Source organism: Octodon degus, unplaced genomic scaffold (assembly GCF_000260255.1).
Source record: "Octodon degus isolate 3935 unplaced genomic scaffold, OctDeg1.0 scaffold00174, whole genome shotgun sequence".
NCBI lineage: Eukaryota > Metazoa > Chordata > Mammalia > Rodentia > Octodontidae > Octodon > Octodon degus.
The window spans coordinates 622,669-646,586 of record NW_004524750.1 but is presented as its reverse complement, the minus strand read 5'-3'; the positions used below and the strand labels follow the sequence as shown (position 1 = coordinate 646,586).

At 45.9% G+C, this 23,918-nt stretch overlaps 1 protein-coding gene and 1 pseudogene across 1 annotated transcript in view; both read left to right on the top strand.

Annotated features, from left to right (window-relative positions):
- Acyp2 (acylphosphatase 2) overlaps window positions 1-23,918 on the top strand; it is a 226,423-nt gene that overhangs the window by 30,708 nt on the left and 171,797 nt on the right. The window lies entirely within an intron of this gene.
- The window catches only part of LOC105743832, a 36,067-nt pseudogene continuing 18,468 nt past the window's right edge, over window positions 6,320-23,918 (top strand).

The window sequence follows — 23,918 nt, the reverse complement described above, 5'->3', positions numbered from 1 at the left end:
TAGGTTTTAAAGGATGAATTTGATTCTAGTGTAATATACTGTTTAAGGTACTGAATTATTAAGAAAATTGATCCACGGTATGAGATGTTATAGAAATAGGTGGTAAGGGCAGTCTAAATGTGGCCTATTTTTAGTTATGTGCTACTATCTTGTCTTATGATTATTTCTTTAAAAGAAAAAAATGAAACAATGCTGTGACAAAGTGCAGAAATTTGATCTAAGTTGTCTTTAAAAACATGACTTTGGCTTCTTCCCGAGTTATGGAAATATGGAATACCTGGGTGTGGTCAGTTCCCACAGCCCTACCCCATTCTTGCTACCAAGCCAGAGGCATGGACATCTAAGAACATACTGCAGGGGTGTGGTGTGTGTGTGTGTGTGTGTGTGTGTGTGTGTGTGTGTTCTTCCTCTTCTGTGTTTTATTTTCTCTGCAAGAATGACTGATGACTGTCTTTTGCAAATTGCACTATACAATTCCAATTGTAGAGATTTATTTATCTATTTGGTACAGAGTCTCACTACACAACTCAAAGTAGTGATCCTCGTGTCGCAGCCTCCCCAGTGCTGGGATTATAGGCATATGCCACCATGCCCACACCCAGTTTCAAGGCCTGCATGGAGCACTGGGTTTGGGGCTGCCATGGCATGCAGTACTGGGGATTAAACTTGGGAACTTGCACTTGCCCGGCAGGTGCTTATGCCACTGAGCCATCTCACCAGCCCAGGATGAGGACATTTTTAAAGGAACAAAAATTAATTGAGGAGGGCCTGGGGAGATGGCCCAGTAGAACAAGGTCCTGAGTTCAATCTCTGGTACTGAAAAAAAAATTAAGGAGCTATAATTTTGGGAAATTTTTTTATGTGATGTGTGTCTGTGGTGGATTTTACATCGTGTCAACTTGAGAAGTCAGAAGCTTGGCTAGATCAGTGTGGCGATTCCACGCGCTGGAGCATGGGGGCCCTGCCCTGGGGTGGGGGCCGCCCCAGAGTGACTCAGCACTAACAGGGTACATAAAGGGGTTGAGGAGGCTTCTGCGTCCCACTTCCTTGGAGGGGTCGGACTGTCACAGCAGCAGCCACCACTCCCTTGGACGACCTCTGGGCTCCGCAGTTGCTGTGGAAGGAAGAGCCGCTTGCTGGACGCTGCACTGCTGCTCTTCTCCGCGCTGCGTTGTTTTCTGCCGCCACGAACTGCCGTCTGCCTTGGAGCCAGCAGAGAGTGGACTGAAACCTCCACTACTTGTGAGCTAAATAAACCTTTTCTTTCTTAATTTTGGGTGTTGGTATTTTGCCCCAGCAATGAGTAAAAAGTAACTGAGACAATATGGAAATTAGAAACATGGAAAGAATCTAGTAGAATTGGAATAGCTCATATTATACTTCAAATACTAAATCACTTATTTTTCTTTGAATATAATAAATCCATGTTAACATGACTTAAATGCATGAGTTTTGTTTTATAGTTCACTTCTTACATATGCATTTATTAAAGAGAAATATTTAATAAAAATGCATAACAAAGCACTAATTATTGTGTGTGTGGCTGCGAACTGAAGTCGGGGTGGCCACCCTCGCACTGAGCAGCGCCCCATCCCTAGCACTGATTACATTTAGACAATTCAGAGACTTTGTTTCTTAAAGAGTTCAGGGTTCCTGGAGAGCTGAGTGGAAATCTGTGTTGTCACCGGTTCACACAGGGGAGGTTCACTGAGATTCAAGTGGCCTAAGGAGAGACGCAGAGCCGTGAGCTGGGTTAGGCGGCCACTTTCCAGTGCTGCTCAGCTGCACGCCGTGGCGTGGCTGCCCGCCGTGCCGGGTCTCGTAGCACCGCTGTGTGCCAGCAGGGACTGTGGCCGTGCGTTTTGTGTCGGCAGGCATCAGCCTCCGTTATTTCCGTTGTCTACACCACCATCAGGAGCTGAGCTCGCTGGAGCTCTGTTGGCTCTCTGACTTCTGCCCCCTGAAAATCGCCCTCCTCCTGGTCTGAACCGTGAAGCAGCTATTTAGGTTTCATTTTTCCCTGCAAAATTCCAAGAATCCCCACATGCTTATTTATAGCCCTCAACCGCCTAGTTGCACGTGTTATTTACAGTGTGCCTTGTTGGTGCATTTGTGGCAAGTGAGAGCCAGTCCTACATTGTCACTGACTAAAGCTGTCGTTTCCAGAGGGTTGACTTTACTCTTGGTGCTGTTGCCTTGCTTGTTTTGACAAATGCATAATGACGTGTATCTGCCACTGCAGTATTATGCAGAACAGTTCTGTGGCCTCAAACAGTTCCTTCTCGTCCCACCAATGCCTGGTGGCCACAAGTGTTCTTACTGTCCCCAGCGTCCTGTTTCCCCAGAATGTTATGTGGAGTAGTTGGAATCACAGTATGTAGCCTTTTCAGGTTGCCTCCTTTCACTTAGAAATATGCCTTTAAGATTCCTTCACATCTTTTTGTGACTTATAGGTGGTTTCTTCTTATTGTGCATGATATTCCATTGTATGGATATGCATAGTGTCTTTAATCATTTATTTACTGGGGGCATCTTGGTTGTTTCCAGGTTTTATCAGGTATGAGGCAATTTTTTGGGTGCTGAGGATTGAAACCAGAGTTTCATGCATGCTGAACATGTACTCTGCCATTGAGTTACACCCCTAGTCCTAACTTGTGAAAAGTTTATACTTTTACCAAGTACTGGAAACTGGGTGTGGTGGTGCATACCTATAAACTGGGTGTAGTGGTGCACGCCTATACTCCCAGCAGTCAGGACAGGCAGGAGGATTGCTGTGGGTTTGAGGCCAGCCTGAGCAGTTTGGTGAGCTCCAGGTGAGCCTGGACTGCATAGCAAGACCCTGTCTCAAGAAACAATTATGTACTATAAATAACAAATACTACTATTATTTTATATAGCTTAATTTATAGTGAGCATAAAATATTTTTAAAAAGATATCTTAATTTTCTGAAAGCCTGAAACATACTTTAGTATATCCACTGCAAAGTAAAGGTGATAATTCCATTTTTTTTCTTTTTGTTTTGTCCTTTTGAGACAAGGTCTTGCTATGCTATTCAGGCTGCCCTTGAGCTCACTTTGTAGCCCAGGCTGGTCTTGAACTTGCAATAGTCTGCCTGCCTCAGCCTCCTAAGTGCTAAGATTACAGGTGTGAACCACCATACCTGGTTGATAATTTTACTTTTTTAATGTACAAAAGGTTTATATTGTTTCCAAAAATTCAAGTGATACAGAATTACATAGACTGAAAAAAAAGTTCTGTTTAGTACCACAGTCCTACACAATTTCCCTATATATAAAAATGTTACATGAAGATAATAAACTTTTTGAATACATACACATATAGTTGCACTTAACCTGTGTAAGTGATAAATGTGGGCTTATGCCACTCATATTGTTCTGCAACTTTTTGTATTGCCTTTCTGTGACAAGATTTCACTGTCTAGCTGGTCTTGAGCTCACTTGGAAGTGCAGGCTGGCCTTGAACCTGCAGGGATCTTTTGGCCTCAGCCTCCTGAGTGCGGGATGGCAGGCATGTGCCACCATGCCTGAAGGCAGTTTTAAAAAAATTACATAATGTTGTGTATTGTGAACGTGTTTTTATGGCAGTCAAGGCTCTTTTATTTTTTATTTTTTTGTTTTTTGGCAGAACCAGGGATTGAACTCAGACCCTTCCACTTGCTAGGGAAGTGCTCATTCCACTGAGCCATCGCCCCGGCCCCTCAAGGCTCTTTTAAACCACCAAAGTATAGCCATTCTGCTTTATGGATAAGCTATAGTTCATTTAGCCAGTTTTGGGCATTTGGGGTTTTGCTGTTATGAATGTTGTTAAATGGGCTTACTTGTCATACAGTGTATCTTTTTCTCTTAGGCACAGATTATTTACTTGGTGTCTCTTCTGTGTAGCAGGCCCTCTCCAGGGACTGGGTTTCAGGAGTGATGCAGAGCTAGCTTCCGTGTGTCAGAAGAGCTGCAGTTTGCAGGCCATATTAAGCACGAGAGAAGCCAGAGGTTGCTTCCTCTTTGGACGGTCCAGGAAGGCTTTCCGTGATGGTGAGCTCTGAGGTGAGAGCCACACTGCCGGGAGGCGGCTGCGGTGCAGAGCACAGATCCGGGCATGGAGCGCGGCAGATGGCTGAGAAGCCAGGCAGCCTGGGGGCAGCTGCCTCGGCAGGCAGCAAGGGCTCTAGGGAACCCGGAGACAACCTGAAAATGCAGTGGAATGGTCTTCTGGCTTTATTACTGCCATGTGCTAGCAATTCTAACTATTTATAAAATACTGTTTTCCTGCTGCCCCTTGCCACTGACAGCTAGTGTGTTTTTCCCAATAGTTTTGAAGTATCGATTCCTGGTAAAGTCAAAGGCCTTGTGTAATTTAGATTGAAATCTGGGGTTTACTAAATATTAGGAAGTATTTTTTAAAAATAGGTTTTGGATAAACTAAAGACTCATGGCTCAGAAAGTTTTGCTGTCTCATGTACTTTTGTAAGTAAAATATTGCATTGATTCAAGTAGGGAATCAAATCAATTATAAAAAGTTAAATATAAATTAAACAAAATCACTCACATTCTACTGTCTTTTGAGGGGGCAAGGATCACACGACTAAGCATTTGACTTAACATTCTCCCAGAGTTACGATGAAATTCACAGACCTGCTCCCAGCTGGGTCTTAGGTATGATAGGTAGGTTTGTGTTTCAGTTTTATTTTTGTGACACAGAAGGTTGAACATAGGGCCTTCAAACTGAGCTACATCCCCAGCCCTTTCTATTTTGGAACAGGGTGTCATGAAGTTGTCCAGCCAGGACTTGAATTTGCAGTCCTCCTACCTCAGCCTTTCAAGTGCTAGGATTACAGGCTTGCGCCACCACACCTGGTAGCAGGTGGTTTCTGCTTGACTGTTAAGTTTAAGATCCTTATGATTTAGGCTGGTGAGATAGCCCAGTGGACTAAGTGCGTGCTTAGGCAAGCGCAGAGACCAGGGTTCAATCCTGGCACCACATGCTGCGCTGGCCCTGCCCCTGGGCCTGCTGAGCTGGCCACCGAGTCCAGGCATGGTGGTTCACGCCTGTCGTCCCTGTGCTGGGGAGGCTGAAACAGGAGGATCATTATGAGTCTGAGCTGCCTAGCGAGACCTTGTACCAAATACATAAAAAGCCAGAAAAGATTCCTGTGATTTAAAGAAAAAAAGAAAATCAAAAAATTAGAGAGCTGAAAGCTTCATTGTAAATTACTAAACATTAAAATTCTGCTGGAAGAGGCGTTGCATTCGGCCAGTGAGGACTGCACACCGGGCGGTGGCAGGACTCAGGCAGGCGTGGGCCGCAGACGTCCCCAGCAGCCCTGTGCGGCTCACGCTTTCCCTGCCCCAGTGAAATTGTGCATTGAGTGCTGCGGACTGAGTGCAGGACCTGGCACGTACTGTGCCCGCATGCCACACCAAGCAATGGTCATGGCTCGGGCTTGGAACTGCAGGGCGCTCTCTAGGGGGCATGCACAGGCAGTTCAGGCCACCCCCAGCCTCTGCTGCCTCTGTTCTTCCACTTGCTTTTCAGTCCTGCAACACTGCATCTACCCTCCATAAGTAATGTGTGCACCCCGAATGGATGTTGCATTCTGGTTCCCACTTCTTTTTTTTTAATTTTTTTTAATTTATTTGTGTGTGTGTGTGTGTGTGTGTGTGTGTGTGTGTGGCCAGCTCAGACCACCAGGGGGCGGGCTGGCTGGCATGTGGTGCTGGGGATTGAACCGTGGTCCCTGGGCTTTGCTAAGCTTATTCTAAGTAGGTGCTTTAGACCACTGAGCCATCTCACCAGCCCCTCCCACTTCTTGTGTGTCCCCCAGGCACCCGGTGGGCACTCGCACTGTAGCTCTATTCTGCATGTAGCGCAGCTGTGTCAGCTCTAAGTAACAGAAAGCCTGACAAACAGCTATTTCCAGCAAGTAGGGGTTTATTGTGCTTAAACATAAAGGACATTAGAGATCCATGCCTGTTGCACTCTTCCTTTCCGGTGGCTCTTACTTGGCCGCCCCCAGGGGAGCACCACACCCGCCCCCAAGGCTGGAGGACGGCTGGCTCTGGGTCCGAGGCTCCTTATTTGGGAAGCAGGCTTTCCCAGAAGCTCTGCAGCACACTTCCAGCCTGGCACACTTCCATGTAGGTGCCTTTTGCCCTCCCGAGCAGTGATCAGCTCTTTCACTGATAAGGCGGGGAGGGATACAACCACGGAGTTGGGGTCACTGCTCAACGATATCTACCACAGCTCTTGAGACTGAAAGCAGGATTCCTTCTGCCTTCTTGAGTTCCCAGGGTGCAGCACACGATGGTGACAGCTATGTCAGAAGGAATAGTTGGAATAGGGGTAATCAAGGAGAAACGAATACCAGATGTAAAGAGCGCGGGGTGGAAGAGCCTCTTCCGTGTGCCTGGGGCCCTTCGACAGGCATGTTGGCTGGACTGTGGAGACGGCGGGTAGAGACGACCTGGGGTCAGACCGGAAACCCTGGAATGCCTTGTCCTTTCCCCGTCAGCAGGACGCAGTCACGAAAACGTTTCAGGCTGGATAGTGGGACTTATGGCGTGGGATATGAACTCTGGTGGCGGTTTTGGCTAAGAGCTGGAGGGAGAATCAGGAACCGGGGAAGGAATCAGCCAGACCGGTGCACCACAGGAGACTGGTTTGGTGAAGGAGGAAGAGAGTAAATTGGGGAACTTGGCAAGTTGGTTTTGGAGTCCTCAGGACTGCTCAGCGCCATCCCGGTATCACCTGCCGCTTCGTTAGAAATGCAGATTCTTGGACGCCGCGGCCCTCCTGCCTCGGCCTGCGGGGAAGGGGCCGGCAGGTGTTTTCTCTGTGCCCTGCGCTGTGAGGAGGCCTCTTCCGAGCCCCTGGACTACACCTGTAGGTGCTCGGCCACGAAGCAGTGCCTGGCGCCGCGTCTTCTGGCGGCAGTCTGCATGCGAGGGTCGCCTGAGTGCTAACTCCCCCAACAGGACAGCTACTTTACAGTCCCCAGGGTCGGGACCCAGACATGACCGGGTCGCAGTACTTGAGAGGTGCCAGTGTACAGTCGGGTCTGGGGGCCTTCACTCTGTGACCCTATTGATAGAAAGCTAAGGAGTCGCAGAGGAGCCGGTGAAGGTCATAGAGCAGGCGGGGCGGATGTCTGCTGACTTGGTGAAGAGCTGTCCCCTCCGCGGTGCCTTAGTACCACCCCAAGTTCTTAATAGTTTTCCTAAAGACAATCATCCTCAGTGACAAGTAGAGCTGCCAAGCTCTGAGGAGAAAAATAGGTTGTAGACAGCACTATTAGAGATTTACTTCTCTTTTAAATTAACAGCATTTCATACTTTAGAGCGTTTTCTCTCTTGTAAAGATGTGTGAAATACATATTTGGAATGTTGAAGGAAAGAATGTTGCGGAGATATGGGTACTTAAGGGTGTTATTTGTGGGCTTAAGTATTAATCGTTCTTCAAGCTCTAGGTGGAGCTCTTTGGTTTTTATGTAGATTGTTTTATTTATAGTGTTGACATGGTTTTATAAAAGGCACTATTTTGGGATTTAAAAAAACTTAAAATTTATGAGTGGTCTCAGTACTTCTCAGCTCTCCTTTCTACTTGTTTTTAGAGCTATATAAATAAACTTATTTTTGTTTTGTTGATGAATCAAATCTGGGCCTAAAGAATTCATTTTAGAATCCATTTTAAGTTCGTATATTTATCTTCTGTTACTGCGTGAGCAGGATATGCTTCCCACGTTGATTGTCTCATAAGCTTGAGTGTTTCGATGGCGTTTCTGTCAGATGGCTCTGTCCTTGTGAATGACACCGACAGAGGAAGCCTCGGCGGCTAACACAGCTGTTGCTGTAGTGATGCCTTCAGCTGCTGTTGTCCCTTGTGTGCGAAGGAGTGAAACGTTTTGCAGTCACTTCCTTTTTACTTCTCTTTTTACAGCTCTGTATTTTCTCTTCTATTAGGAGTGCAGTTGGTACACAATTTCTAAAATGCAAGGCCTGTTAGTTTTGGATCCTGTGAGGTAAGATACAGCTCCTAGACCAGCAGTAGCGTTCAGAAATTTTACAAGCAATCAGGATTCTCAGGCCGCAGTGTAGGGCTGCTGCACTGGAGACCCAGGGACTGGGCTCCAGCAGTCTGTGCTGCGCCGCTGGGATAGGCACTTTGAAGACACACAAATTCCGTATTCACGGAAGCTTCGTGGAGCCTGATCACTGGAATTCCCTCGTTCAGCCAGTCAAGCCCATTGCTCTTGTCTAGTGCTTTTCAAATCACCCAGGGATTTTTGTTAAAGGGCAGTGTTCTTAGTCAGTGAATTGAGCTGGAGCCTTCTACTGTGCATTGCAGGTAAACTCTCAAGTAGTGGGCATTTTGCTTGTCCGTGGATCATGTTTCAGGGAGACTACTGCTCAACTAATGCTTCCGTCCAAGTACAAGGGGTGGCTATGATTTTCAAGTAAATGCTTTTAGTTTAGGGGATCCAAAGTCAGTGACTCCTTGTGTCTCAGTCATAGTGGGAAAAAGCCATTTCTGGAATCTAATGTTCTCTTGTGTAGTTCTAAGTGAAACACTCTTACCAAATGCTGCAAGAGGGCATTGCTTACCAGCATCTATGCCTGAGGCCCTCTGTTACAATTAGCAGTGGGCACATATGAGCATTTTTTTTAAAATTAAGAAACCAACCCATTCACAGCATTATATGAAGTTAGTAAGAAAATTCTAATATCTGGGGTGTTTTCAAATAAAAGGAAGTGGTTCGTGAATGTTTGGAATATTTTTTTGACTTTTCATTATTTATTGAATACCAGCTATCTGAAACATTGTGGCATAGTAGGCACTTTATTAAGTAATAGTGAAAAAGGAGAAAGTTGTTGACTTTGAGGAAATAAACTCTGTGCCTGTGGAAGTTCATTACTGATGTAGAGAGCATTTTGTCAAATGCTAAGGAAGTGTGGTAGAACCTTGAAAGACCAAAGAATAAGCTAACGGGCAGGAGGCTGAAGAGAAGGAGCCCGGTGGGCTTCCACAGGTGAGCAGAGTCGGGATATTTAGAGGACAGGGAGGAGCGCGGGTGCTCCACAGGAGAAAGGGTGTCTCGGGCCAAGGTGCAGCACTTACAAGTGGCCATGCACGAAGGCATGCAGGAGCTGAGAGCAGTTCTGGCTACGCAGCATCAGGCTGCTAATCTAGGAGAGACTAAGGGAGCTGGGGCTGCCTCGGTGAGGCTCTAACTTAGGATCTTGGATCTAGGTCCTCGTGTACCAGTGCTGTGTTGAAGAACACTTGGGACTCATCCAGTTATAGTGATGGTTTAGGAAGAGGCATTCCTGAGATTCACAGGTTGCGCTGGTAGGAGCTGTGCTGGATGTGCTGGAATAAGTGAAGGTGGCAGAAAGTGTAAGGAGTAGCGTTGGCAAGGAGCAAGAAGAGAGAAGTTAGGAGAAATTAATCCCGAGGAGTGACAGTCAGAGGAGTTTGGGGTTGTGTGCCCGACCTTTTGAGGTGTATGTGACAGTGGACAGCCCTACTTTCAAATCAATCATCATGGATACTCCATGGTGTAAGCGGTATTGCCTTTCTTTCTTGTTTTTATTCTTCATTGTTTTTAGACAGCATCTCACTGTGTGGTTTGGGATGGCCTTAAACTCATTATGTGGTGCAGGCCAGCCTCAGACTTGAAGGAATCCTTCTGCCTGAGCCTCCCAAGTGCAGGGATTATGGGTGCACGCCACCATGCTGGCTGGTGTTGCCTTTTTAGTAGTCTGGACTTGCTGTATTATTCCACTCACACATACCTTATCGCACCTCCCTGTGTGACCTCCACCTTATTTCCTGCAATCATGAACAGGTTTTGAATACTAATAGTTACAAATTCCAAAGCTACCCTACATGTACGCACGGACCCACATACACCCACACACTAGCACTTGGAACAGAAGGAGGCTATGGGGAGAGGCAGTGCCAGGCACGCTGTGCCCCCTCCACGGTGAAATGGCTGTCTTGGACTGGAGAGAAGTCATGTTCCCAGAGAGCACTCTGAGCCAACCTTCCTGTGACCATCCCTATCGCTGTCCTCACGGAGGGCCGCGTGCCTTGGGCCCTTGTGAAGGGCCCTCCGCAGGACACGCAGGTACTTCTTTATGAACAATGACTGCACTTTGCAGAGCCCTGCTGCAAAGCCTTTGGGCTCTGCTGTGTTCAGATATGGAACGTGCCCCCGCAGCCTTGCGGGTTCAGGGGTGGGGATTTTGGAAGGTGATTTCACCGCGGGGCACTATGTTCACAGTGGGCTCATCCGCCCGCGCTTTTAACGCTGAAAGACCTTGGGAGAGGGGCTAGTGGACATATTTTGAACATAGCCCAGGAATTAAGGAACATTAAGGATTCAGTCTTAAAAGTGTTGGGTGTGATAACATTAGTAATGTCATGTGGGAAAATTATGCTTCGCTCCTGTATGTTGAAGGCTTTCAGTGAGATGTGATTTTAATGGCTCGAGTGTATTTGTCCCCATGAGTCCTCATGCAGTGAGGAGGTGGAGTTCTGGGGTCTGTGATTAGTTCCTGACTCAGTGCTGGCGTTATGGATGTCACTGCTGCTGGCATTAGGGTGTGAGTGCCACACCCAGGCTGGGGCAGGCAGCTTAGTGCCACCTAAGACAGACTTGCTCCCTGCTGCCAGGGTGGCCTCTACTCGTGCCTTTTAAAGCTCTCTTACTCTTTGCTGCCACTGGGAAAGGCTGCTCCCCTCCACGTGCCCTGGAGCCTGCTGCGTAGGCACTGAGACCGCCACAAACTGAGCTAGGTAAGCCTTTCCTTCCATAATTTTGGATGTTGGGTATTCTGAGCCAGCGACGAGAGAAGAGTAACTGAGACAGTGATGATGTTCATAGTGGTCCTGAGGAATAAACGCTTGCCTGATTATTTCATCATACCTCTGTGTACACAGTAAATAGGATAATCAAAAGGATTTGATTTCTTCTTCTCTAGAAGAAAAATACAGAAAAGTTCAAGTCAGACTTCACTAGCACCACTTTTCTCCTCGGTCTCCAAGCCCAAGCACCTTGGAATCTCAGGCCTGGAAGGCCTCCAAGCTCCCACACAGGGCCGGTGGGTCACAGCAACAGCCGGCGTGTATTTCTTCAGGCGCGGCAGCGGGAGTGTGATTTGCAGCCAGCTGTGTGGCATCCACATGGTGCTGCCTGCAGCAGAAGCTTAGCTTGGTGGAGCTGGAGGTAAAGTCGCCTGCTGAAACAGCCTCCCTGGAGGAAGTGAGGTGTGAGCACTCCAAGGTCTGCTAGGTCCCGCCCATCTCTCCTGCCTTCTGGATTCTGAGCCAGGGATGCCGAGCTCACCTTCCCCAGCAGGAGCGTCATTGAGAAGACTTCTCAGCCCTGTAGTGCCTCTTTTTATTTTTATTTTTGGCAGAATCCGGAATTGAACTCATGAACTCAGGCCCTTGCACTTGCCAGGCAAGTGCTTATTCTACTGAGCCATCTCCCAGCCCAACGCTTAGTGCGGTGGAGCTGGTGGTAGAGTTGCCTGTGGGGCCTGCCGGGCTGGGCCTTCTGAGCACCCCTGTGCGGCCACCCGGCACTCAGACAACTCAGCGCTTGCCATGTTTGAGGAGGCGTGTTTGTTTGTTTCACAGAAAAAGACCAAATAAAGAGAGAAAATTTAAATATAAAAGAGACCGATTGAGAAGACAGTTGGGAAAGAGATGCTGAAGAGAGTACAAAGACATAATGGCTAAATGAGTTGTTTTCAGTCTACACTGACGCAGTTACTTTGAGTCTGAAACATTTTGATAAATTCTAAATAAGAAGCTCCTCTGTTAAGAACTACCACATAGGGCTGGGAGATGGCTCAGCAGCTTAAGTGCGTGCCTAGCAAGTGCAAGGACCTGAGTTCAATCTCAGGTACAAAAACAAAACAAAACAAACAGAAAAACCTCCCATATAGTACGTAAAACAGAAATCTCCATTCTGCCGTGCGCCCTGTGAGATTCTAGAGGTTCACTGCATCTCACTTCCTCGAAGCCATTATAATTTCTAATTAAAGTTGCTTCTATATTTTGATATAATCATCTAGAAACTGTGTTGTCAAAGCATCCACTTTGCTGTTGGCTACACTAAAAAAAATCTCCCCGACAAATTCACTGTGTCAAATCTGCTACATCAGAATGCCCAACAGGGAAAAAGCAGCACAAATGGTGAATTAGGAGCTCCAAATCTGACAGGGTATCACCAGGAGAAGTGTGGTTAATATAATTGTAGATGCGTTACTAGGATAATATTTAGACAAGGGTAAGGAGGGTCAGTTATTTTTATGTATCTAATGAGTTGTTTTAAAATACAAATGGCAGAATTGTTAAATTAAACTAGGACACTCAATGAATTTCCTAAAGAGGGAAAGATGTAAAATGAACAGAAAGTATCTCTTAGGGGAAATATAAAGTGATGACAAAACCCTGGTGTTATAGGGAATGTGTTACTTTGTCTTTTTTCATGTATTTAGTGCAGGATCTACAGGGTCTTGCTACACAGATAGGACTCAGTGATCCTCCTGTTGCCACCTTACAGAGAACTGAGGATGGCAAGGGTGAAATTTTAATTGTACTTACACTTAGATTAAAAAAAGGGCAACCAACGTGAAACCCTGGTAAGTTTAATAGAAACTTCTTTTTTGGCACCAGTTTCAATTCTTTTAAAGTCAGAGTTTATGAAATTTGGTTTCGCTGCCCAAAGAGCTAATTAGAAATATTATAGAACAATATCTTACCTAAACCTTTTCTGCCCCTTCTACTGGGGATTGAACTCAGGGCCTGAGCTGTCTCCCAGCCCCCTGATTCTACCCTTCTTAATTTTTTTTTTGTATTTTTTTAAGGAAGGGTCTACAGGGTGTTCAGGGTCTCACTACTAGATTGGACTCATAGTGATCTGCCCATTTAAAGCCTCCCAAGAATTGGGATTACAGGCTTACTGCCCCCCCCCCATGCCCAGTCTCAATCACTGTCTCAGTGCACCCGGGGGTGGGCTGGCACAGCAGGCCTGGTGCTTTAATCCACTGAGCTATTTGGCTGGCCCTGTTAAAACTTTTTTGAGACAAGGTCTCCCTCCCAGTTGCCCAGGCTGGGCTCCAACTGCCAGCCTTGCTGACAACAGTAGACGCCACCTCATCCAGCCTGAGACAGTTTCCTGCAGTATTTTACCTTCGCTCCATGCTTTATCTTTTTCTTGAGATAAAAGCGGAGATTAAAGGTTTTTTTTTTTTTTTCCCTGCTGGCCTGTGATTGCAGTGGTGAGTCTCCTAGCCCGCCCCACGGGTTGTGTGCACTAGAGGAAGACCGTGTGCCGAAGAGCAGGGTCACAAAACCGCTGGTTCTCATGAACTTCCTACCCTTCCTGCTGTTCCTTTAGGGTCTGGGAAGGTTTGTCATCCTCTTGAAATGCTTTTGAAGAAAACAGGGGTCCTGATTTTCATTTCTCCTTTTAGAATGTAGTGACATTTCATGAGACCTCGCTGCCAGTTCTAAGCAGCAGGAGAGGGTTGGCCTCCAAGTGCTGTTAGAAAAGCACTTAGCGAGACAACCTTTTCCCACAGTAAACACTATATTTTGTGGTTGGAAGCATGTTTATATCTCTAGGCTGTGAAGTGTTGAAGACAGGGATCATAACATGTTTTCTTAAAGAATTGGGAGGTCTGGCAAGATAGCTCAGCAGACGAAGTGCCTGTGTAGGCAAGAGCAGGGACTGGGGTTCGATCCCTGGCACCACATGCCACACAGGCCCTGCCCAGCCACCAAGACCAGGCATTGCGGCGCATGCCTGTGATCCCAGCACTGGGGAGGCTGAAAACAGGATGATCACTATTAGTCTGAGCTGCATAGTGAGACCTTATACCAAATACATTGAAAAAAATTGGAAATGTGACTGATATCTAGAATATATAAAAAACTCAAAAAAATTGGACTGCCTAAAATTAAAGACTCAGTCAGAAAATTGGTAAGAGAAATGGACACCTCACAGAGAAAGAAGCACACAGCAGAAGAAGCACAAATGGTCAATGAACATATAAAAAATGTTCAGCATCTCTAGCTGTCTCCATTACTCTTCTCTCATTGCTGTAACAAAATACCCAACACCCAAAATGAAGGAAGGAAAGGTTTATTTAGCTCACAGTTTGTGGAGGTTTCAGTCCATTCTTAGCTGGCTCCAAGGCAGAGCAGCACATGGCAGAGGGCAGCAGTTCATGGTGACGGAAAACAGAAAAACAGCAAGAGCTAAACATGAGGAGCTGGGGGGGGGGGGGGGGAGGGGGCGGAGCAGCAGCCAGAGACAGCAAGCCTCTCTCCCTTCCTTATATTGCATTCCGGTTATCAGCCCCAGGGTAGGCACGGCACTCACACCTGTAATCCCAGTAGCATCCACACCCATAATCCCAGCACTGTATCCTGAATTAGTCACAGACTCTAGAAGCCTTCCCCACAACTGTGTGAGGCCTTCGGGGGACAGCTAGTCACACAACATAACACTGGCCATTAGAGAATTACAAATGAAAGCAACACTATGGCTCTACTTTATTACAGAAAAAGTGGCAGTCATCAAGAAATCAAGCAGTCACAAATGCTGGCATGGCTGTGGTGAAAAAGGAACTCTTCTGCATTGCTGGTGGGAATGTAAACTAGTGCCGCCACTGTGGACGTAAATATGGAGCTTTATCAAAGAATTAAAATGAGAAGTTCCACATACTCCAGCTATCCTCCTTAAAGCTATCCGCCCCAGAGAGCTTAATACATCAGACTACAGCAGTGTATGCATATCAATATTTATAGCAGCACAATTCATAATAGCTAAATCCTGAAAGCAACCTGTATCCTTATCAATGGACAATGGATAAAGAGAATGTGGTATCTATACAGCATGGAATACAACTTGCCTATGAAGAAGGAGAAATTTGAAATGTTTGCACGAAAATGGTTGTACCTGGAAAATACAATGTTTAGTGAAATAAACCAGATAAAAGCTTAAATACCACATAGCATCTCTCATTCGACTGAGACAAAGTGCAAACAGAAAATAGGGGGAGAATAGAAAGAGGGGGCCTGGCAAGATAGCTCAGTGGTCTAAAGTGCCTGTTTAGGCAAGCTTAGGCAAGTGGCAGGGACTGCAGTTTGATTCCCTGGCACCACGTGCCACACCAGCCTCCCCAACCCCACCAGGGCAGGCTGAACCAGCCACAAAAACAAACAAGAATAGAAGGAGGCAAGGGGACGATCTTGCGCCAATGGGAAGGAGTCCAAGGGTTGGGGGCAAGGATGGAGGAAATGGGGAAATAAGTAGAATAAAGATGTGTGTGTACAGTAACCTAATAACCTCAAGGCATGTAGATATCTGATACCATAACATGAACTAAATGCAGTGACACCAATAAGAGTGAAAGGGGGATTAGAGGAGGAGGGAGGGAAGGCTGGAAGGGAGAGGCGAGACTAACAACAACGAGAAGCTGCGTTGTGTACGTGTGCCCACCACCCGACATGACTGTAAAATGCATGTACTACCAACATGTACTGATAAAAAAACTGAAAGAAGGAAAAGAGTTGGAAATCTGAAGAGGAAAGGTTAAAATCTGGGAAGTCAAATAGAAGAAAGATAGGCTTTATATGCCTCTTGACTTGTGAGTCCCAGAACTCTGGAAATGGGACAAACGCAAGCAAAGGCGTGAGGGGCTCTCCTGACACTTTATTCTGCTCTCTGAAGAATCTGCTGCAGGTCTCAGGTCTCAGTAGTTCTCTGTGCTCAACACAGTTGCCTTCTTGCTGTGGCTACGAGGAGCAGCCCCACTCAGCTCAGGCAAGGGGAAAACACCAGGTCCGCCTCAGTCATTTACTGGAGCCGCTGGGTACAGTGGGAGCTAGCAGGAAATTTGGGGCCATGCAGTTCCCTGCTGCGCACACGCGTGTGTGTGCACACGTGACTGGGCCTGGTGTGCTACCTGGTGGTTGGTGTCTCTTTCTCGGTTGAGCTCAGTGGCTCTTCTGCGCACCAGCAAGGGACACCAGGAGTGCTGGAGACTGCAGCTCACGGGCTCGCTGCATGTTTGCAGAGGTTCATGCTTGGTTTCCTTCATGTCTGCTCCATCTGACCCAGACAGGGACACTTTTATCTCTTACAGCTACTCACAGAGCCCTGCAAATAGTGGAGTGCATGAGCTGTTTGCTGTCATGTGTGTCTCCCTCTTTTTTTCTGCTCATTTTTGGTTGCCTTCTCCTTTCTACTTCAGATCCTCTTCCTCAAGAATTTTGATTCCTGACGACCAACTGTGCATTTGTTTTGTTAAGTCAATTTAGTTGTCAAAGAACTGTATGTCCACAGATTTATTAATCCTCATTACGACACCTATCCTGGTGTCAGGCCTTACAGTGTGGCATTGTTTGCCACACACACAAGCCAAGTGCAACCCTGGCGCTGTTTGTGAGAGTCAGTTTGCACTAGTAGAAGCATTACAAACAAAGTTAACTGGCGGAACTTAATTTGTTTTCATATAAGGCCTTTTTTCAACCCTGAAATTAGTGATTCTAAAAATTTTGAACTGGAAAATTTAATAATAGGGTAAGTAGATCTAAGCTTCTTTAGAAGTTGTACTTACCAGTTCTATTTTTGGTTTCTTAGGAAACGAGTTAGCAGTTCTTTAGTCCTTGATAACATTTCTAATTACATTTCTCTTTCTTCTTTTGAAAGTCTTATTTTGCTTTAAAAAGATACAAGGTTTTTTGGGTAACAGAATATTGGTTTTAAGAATTCGTATTCACTGCAACGATGGTCACTGAAAATATCTGCACTATATAAATAAATGCTTTGCAAATGGATAACACAAAAGTTGGCTGCTTTAGGAAAAGCTTTTAAAGTTGAAGTTGTTCTGTGCAGTCATGAGCCTATTTGTGAGCACACTTGTGACAACTGAAGCGATGACCGAGGTTCAGCTTTCTTCTCCCCAAATCACTCACTACACTCATCTTTCACAGTGGAGTGTGTGACCCATCACAGTAAGTGGATGCGGGAACAAACTGTGATTCTACCTCTTAGAGAAGTGACATGCAGTTAGTGCAGAGGAGGGAACCCGGACTTCAGTAACCTCTTGGCAACTGTGCTGCAGAGTTTCTAACTCGTGGACCTTCCTTACCTTTCCTCAGATTGTTTTGGAGATGAAAAGTGGAAGGAGAGCAGAGTTTTGCAAGTTATTTGCTACTTTTTCTGGGGATATATATATATATATATATATATATATATATATTTACTGCAGGGTCTACAGGGTCTCACTACACAGATTGGGCTTGTAGTGATCCTCCTGTTTTCAGCCTCCCAAGTGCTGGGATTACAGGCATGCACCACCACGCCCAGTCTCAGTCACCATCTCAGTGCACCCTGGGGGTGGGGCCAGCATGGCTTGTGGTGTTGGGGATTGAACCCTGGTCCCTGCGCTCTGCCAAAGCATGCGATTTAGTCCACTGAGCCATCTGGCCAGCCCTTCTGGGGTGTACACTAAGGGAAATAGTTCCGTTTCTTTGTCTGTCTTCTACATTGAGCAAGCTGAAGCCACATCCCCAGTGTGATGAAAAGGAGGGGCCTTTGGGAAGCCAGGAGGACAGAGCCAGTATGGGATTCGCGCCCCGGGAAACACTTCAGCGAGTGGTCCTCACGTAGGCGCATAGCAGGCTCTGCTCTGAGGACAAGACCCTAACCGGTACTGAATCTGCTGCCGCCTGGGCCTTAGCGTCCTCAGCCGCCAGAACTATGAGCAGTACATTTCTGCTGTTCATGAGCTTCCCAGGCTTAGTATGTTGTTATAGCAGCCCACCTAGCATAAAGCGTACCTACTCTTTGGAGGTTTATGCCACTACAAAGTCTGGCCAATAGAAGATGGATGAAATTAAATAGTGTGGTGTTTACCTACAGGGCTGTGTACCTACAGGGGCTGGGATGTGGCTGTGAAGACAGGAACTGAAATAGCCACCATGGGCCATGAGAGGGAAGCCCTACATGGACAGAAGAGCCAGATGGAGGGCCTAGGTGTCCCTGCTCATTGCTGAGCTACAAAGCCAGCTGAGAACGCTAGCCTGAAACTCTGGTAGGATAGAGAAATAAATTTCAATTCATTTAAACCCGAAGTCTCCCTCTTGAAATACTGGAATTGCTCTGATCTTAATAAATACACACTTTTTAAAGAACATTTGGAGCACCCAAAAGTATAATCTAGTGGACAAAACAGAAAAGGCAGAGTTAGACACCCACACTTCAATAACCATGTCAGGCACTGCTGGCTGCCCTAACAGTGGAGGCTGTGGTGCGCCTTCCTGACGCTCCCCGAGGAGCCACGCTCAGCTGTCCAGTGCCGGAGTGCCCGGATGTTGTGGTGCGCCTTCTTGATGCTCCCTGAGGAGCCACGCTCAGCTGTCCAGTGCCGGAGTGCCCGGATGTTGTGGTGCGCCTTCCTGACGCTCCCTGAGGAGCCACGCTCAGCTGTCCAGTGCCGGAGTGCCCGGATGTTGTGGTGCGCCTTCCGGGTTCTCCTTTTCAGGTTAGCTGTGCAGTGCCCAGAGTGCTGACCGCTGACTGCTCTGTCTGGGCATTACCTTTCACCTCATGGGCATCCTGCGCCCTGTAGCCCATAGTTCAGAAGGTGGGGGTACTGAAGCCCACCTTGCCTCTCTTGGGACAGCTCTGAAGGGCCAGCTCTAGAGTGCCATGTAGGAATGGTCACATCCTCTAAGGCAACTGCATTATGAATCTGCCTCTCTCTCTGCCAGATTTGCGTCTCCTCCACCCAGTGCTCCAGAGCAAAGCTCTGACGTTCAGCTCCCAGACTGTGTTTGCCAGGGAACCTGGCCTGTGTCATTCGTGGCTTTCCAAAAGTGGGGTCGTATTGTAATTCTGTTTTCCACTAAGTTTTGAGCTGACAGTCTCCATTTGCCTCGCCTGCTGCACACCCCACCCCCTCCACCCAGCTCCACTCTGGGAGGCTGGCCTTCATGAAATCCTTCGGTGGGCTCTCCTGCCCTCTGCCTCTGGGAGGTGATCGTAGGTCAGATGGTAGCACGGCAGAAGAGCATATCATTCCTCGCAGGTTGTGGGGCGGGAGAGGTATCACTCCTTCAAGTCACAGCAGTGGCCACAGGCCCTCTCGTAGCTGTGGGCATTGGTGTGCTTTCCTCAAGTACTGTCTCCTCCCCACCCTTTCAGGACAGGACTGGCAGTGACTTCCTGTTTTGCGTCCCTGGTACTACTCACCTTCCCTACTCTTGGTCCTGTGCACAGCGAGTTACCTTCTCGGGCACTGCTTGAGTGCACCATCCATTTCCTGGCCGAACCCTGACATATGCCCAGATGACCTGAAAGCCTTCCCCACTTCCTAAGATGCTCCAGAGACTGTTACTACGTCCAGTTCCATCATGTAGGCTTGCCTGCATCTGGTGAACCAATTTTCTAGTATTGAAGTGTATATGTAACTTTGTACTGATTTTTATCACAACATATGAAAACATTTGTGATGCTATTAATACTCCCAGTAAAGACCTTCTTAAATGACTGGTTTAGAACATGTGGCTTGAGCAGTTTATTCATTAATGATAGAGACTTGTTCTATCCCATCTGATCTCTTTTGTGAAATGTTTGCCATGACTGAGGGAATGTATTTTCAGGATGACTAGCTGTACTCTTACAGAGAATAAAGCTAGACGGTGCCCTCAAACCTGACACTTTCAGGTCCTTAATTCTAGCTTCTTACAACAGTCGAAGGATCTGGTATAAACACACTTTTACTTGAGCACAAGATATGTTTTCCAGGCAAAGCTGTGCTTGGATGCTGCTTAATGAACTCAGTGACCCTTTTATACTCCTATATACTTGCAATTCTAGAAAAAAAAAAGCATTTCATGGGAAGGATTGGAAAGAGAAGATCGTTATTCACCCTCTAGCTTGCATAAGGAAAGCTCCACTTATGGAAAAACACTTGAGTAGTTTTTAAGGAAAGAGAACTGAGACAGGAACAGAGTAACCATGAACTTTACTAACCTCTGCCCTGCTGTGGCTCTGCATCACTCGGTGACCCTCTGAGACCTTGTCCTGTCCATGCGGCCTCCTGTAACCCAGCGCTGCCCCTGCACTGGCCAGCTTCCCAACAGCACATGTTTCTGGAGACTGCAGGTCCCACAGCCAGGGTGCTGGGAGACTGAGTTTGGTGCGGGCTGCTTCCCACCCGCCTGTGCATGACTGTCTCCAGGCCACGTCCAGGCCACGTCCCTCCACGTGGAGGGCTCAGTGGTGCACTCTGGTACCTGTTTTATGAGGGCGCTGATTCTATTTATGAGGGCACGACCATCTTGATTGCCTCCCTGAAGGTTCCATCTCTAGCTACGCTTACTTTGGGGATTAGGTTTTGACCTAGAATGTGAGGGGAGCACAAATATTTAGGCAGTAGCATATTTCTTAGTTTACCTTCCTCTGGTATTCCGAAAAGCGGTTGAGTTGAAACCCAGCATTGTGGTAAATGCCTGCAATGCTAGCGCTCGGGGAGGCTGAGGCAGGAGGAGTACAAAATTGAGGCCTGCTGGGGAACTCAGTGACTTAGACTCTATCTAGAAAGACTGGGAATGTGGCTGCTCGTGTAGGTCCTGGGCTCAACCCCCAGTATCATCAAATATAAAAAAGGTAAAAAAATTAAATTTAGAAAAGAAGGACTTGAGCTCATTCAGTCTTTGCATGCAATAAGTATTTCAGCGCCTGCTGTGTTCACAAGTTCAGCTGTAAAAAATTGGAGAAGTCACTACTCTCAGAGCAGCGGCACTTGTCAAAGGAGTCAGATAGCTAACAAGCCAGCGAGGTAATCATGGCTTGTGACCAGCATGGGAATGGGGCAGGGCGATGAGCAAGGGCGTGGGCAGGAGGAGCTTTGTGTGGGACGGGAGACAGATGTGCGTCTCACGGCCGCCCATTGGAACAGGCCTGCTGGAGCAGATGAGAGAGCCTCATGGTTACATGCACACTCTCCCGACTCTGTGAAAGACTGAAAAAAATACAGGAAAAACAGTGAAAAGCCTAGAACTGTAAGCATTCCCTTTTCACCATGACCCAAGTAAGTACCAATTTCTTAAAATTATACATAATCTGAGTTTAGTAAGACCCATTCTCCAGTGACATAATTTCAGGAGATTGTTCTGTACATCTTTGAATCAATTTAACTCATCAGACATTTATTGAGTACTTACTATGTACTGCTGGTCTCTGGTGATAAAATGGTAAATAAAACAGGCCATCTCTGCTGTACCAGGCTTTGCTTACTGATCTTACTTGTTTACAACTCACCAAGGCCTTTTTTAACTCTGGCTTTCTTGACCAGTGATGACTTTTTATCCCATTGGGGTTCACATTTTACATTGAACATCTTTAACTTATGAGATACAACATGCAAAAAGGCATATAACCCAGTCCGCAATTATGCCATCATACAGCTGGCAGTGGCTCTGAAGTTTGGACAGTTTGTTTAACCAAGTGGAAGATGTTTTTGTTTTGCTTCTTCTTGACTTACTGTTTGTCTGCGGTAGCAGTTGCCCACGTTGGTGCAGACCTGATTCTGAAAAACGTGCCAAGGGGACCCAGCCAGACCTCATGGAAGTGACTGGGAACACTAATATTAAACGTCAGCGTGGTGTTTAGTGACATTTAGTGGGGAACCACTAAAGACAAAGCCGACTGAAGCTAGGAGCACGGTGCATGTCTGCCACCGTCACCATTTGACAATGTGCAAAGTTCGAGACAATGTAATGAACAAGCAAAACAGTACATATTATAAAGCAGAAGGCAGTGATACCATTCTTTGCATTTTACAGCATTGGCCACCTGGAAACGCGCAGAGCAACAAAAAGCTCTTAGAATCAATGAACTCAATAAACAAAATGAATTTGCATACTTAAAGAGATGCCTTAGGCACCGATGCGGTGGGTTTTATTTTAACTGCTACCACACCAGCTCGCAGATACAGAGGGAATATGAATGCTGCTTGTTGGCTATAGCCCCAGAATCTCTGGGTGCCGCCATTTGTCTGAGGAGCGTGAGGTACAGGCAGGATCAACAAGAAATGCTGGGAGCATTCTGCCAGCGTTCTGCCAGGGTTGCTAGGCTGGGATATCATGGGGCTGTCAGCAGCCATCCCACCCTGATAGCGTTTATTTCTCTAGATCCGGCCATAAACGAAGCCACGTATAACCCTGGTCCTGGTACCTATCTAGTGACTGCAGTGTCTAAACCATAAGTGAAGGCTCACAAACCTTGTATTTAAATGGCAATACAATAAAAAAAAAAGAAGATAAAATTGTAAATCTAGTTTCTGATTGCAAGCTAGCAAAGTATAAAAAGTTATTAGATTTGTCAGGTGTGGGGGTACATGCCTGAAATCCCAGCACTCAGGAGGCTGAGGCAGAAGGATTGTCGCAAGTTTGAAGCCAGCCTGGGCTACACAGTAAGCTCAAGGCCAGCCTCAAATACACAGAAAGACTTTATCTCAAAAAAAGTTATTAGATTTAATATGTACATCTGAATTATGATGATATTTCAGATTTGTGGTTGAGTGGTAGTATAAAATAATGCATGAGTCATAATCTATAAAATTTATTTTTTATTAACTTGTTTTGTTTTTATTAACTTCTTTTATAATATTAGGGTTTTCACATCAATGCCTGTCCACACTGTCAAAAATTTAGAAGGAAACTGAAAATCACTCAGAATTGATACAGATAACTATACTAACATTTTGATAGATTATTTTTGAGTTTGTTTTCTGTAGACATATAATGCAACCTTACATCAATAATATTTTCCCATACATTAAAAATTATAAGGGCCACGCCCTCCAGGATTAAAAAAAAGGCAGATAATAGCAGAAGTGGCAAAACAGGACCATCGCACGTCGCACACTGCTGGTGGGAATGCAAATGGTGCAGCCCCTTTCAGAAAGAGTCCGGCAGTTCTTCAAATAGTTAAGCATAGAGTTACCACAAGATCTAGAAAGGTCACTGCTAGGTAAGTATTTAAGAGAAATGAAAACATACATCTACAGAAAAGATTTACACATGAAAAGTCACTGGAATGTTATTCAACCCAAAATATTCATCAATTAATGAATATAAAAGTACACACTCTGGGATATTATTAAGTCACAGAAAGGAATGAAGTGCTCGCCCATGTATCAGCGTACACGAACCTTTAAAATATTAAGCTAAGTTTAAAACACCAGACACAGATCATATATCATGATTCTATTTATAGGAAGTTCTTTTTTATGTTTTAAAGAGAGTGCAAATTAGAATTAAAACAAAAATTGCAAGTGATACTGATTTTCATGTAACAAAGTAATATGAATTTCATAGTATTCGTTGTAATACATAGTGCTGTCTTCCAACCAGTTATTCAAATTGCCAGATATATGCATGTAAAATTGGAAGAAGAAAAAAAAAGAAATATATAAGAAATTAAGAAAACAAAAAGGAGAAACAAGTGATAAAAGGAGGTGAAACAAATTAAAGCATTAACTGCCTCCTTCTGTAGAACAGCAGAAATGCACAGTACAGCTGTCCAAGCCATCCTGCTTGTGTACATGGATAAATCTCCTCCCTGCTCCCTCTCCTGTCCCCTCAGTAACTCTTCTCCTTGCTTTCATTTTAGCAAAAGCACTGATTTTATAATAAAAATGTTCAGTTTTTGTTCTGTTCAGTAATGAAACAAGAAAGTAAAATGTAATTGTATTAAAATGTACCCACCTTGATTATATTTTCATAAAAATATGAATTAAAGCAATTGCAAAAGTTGGAAAAATTAAATCTTCTCTCTCTCTCTCTCTCTCTCTCTCTCTCTCTCTCT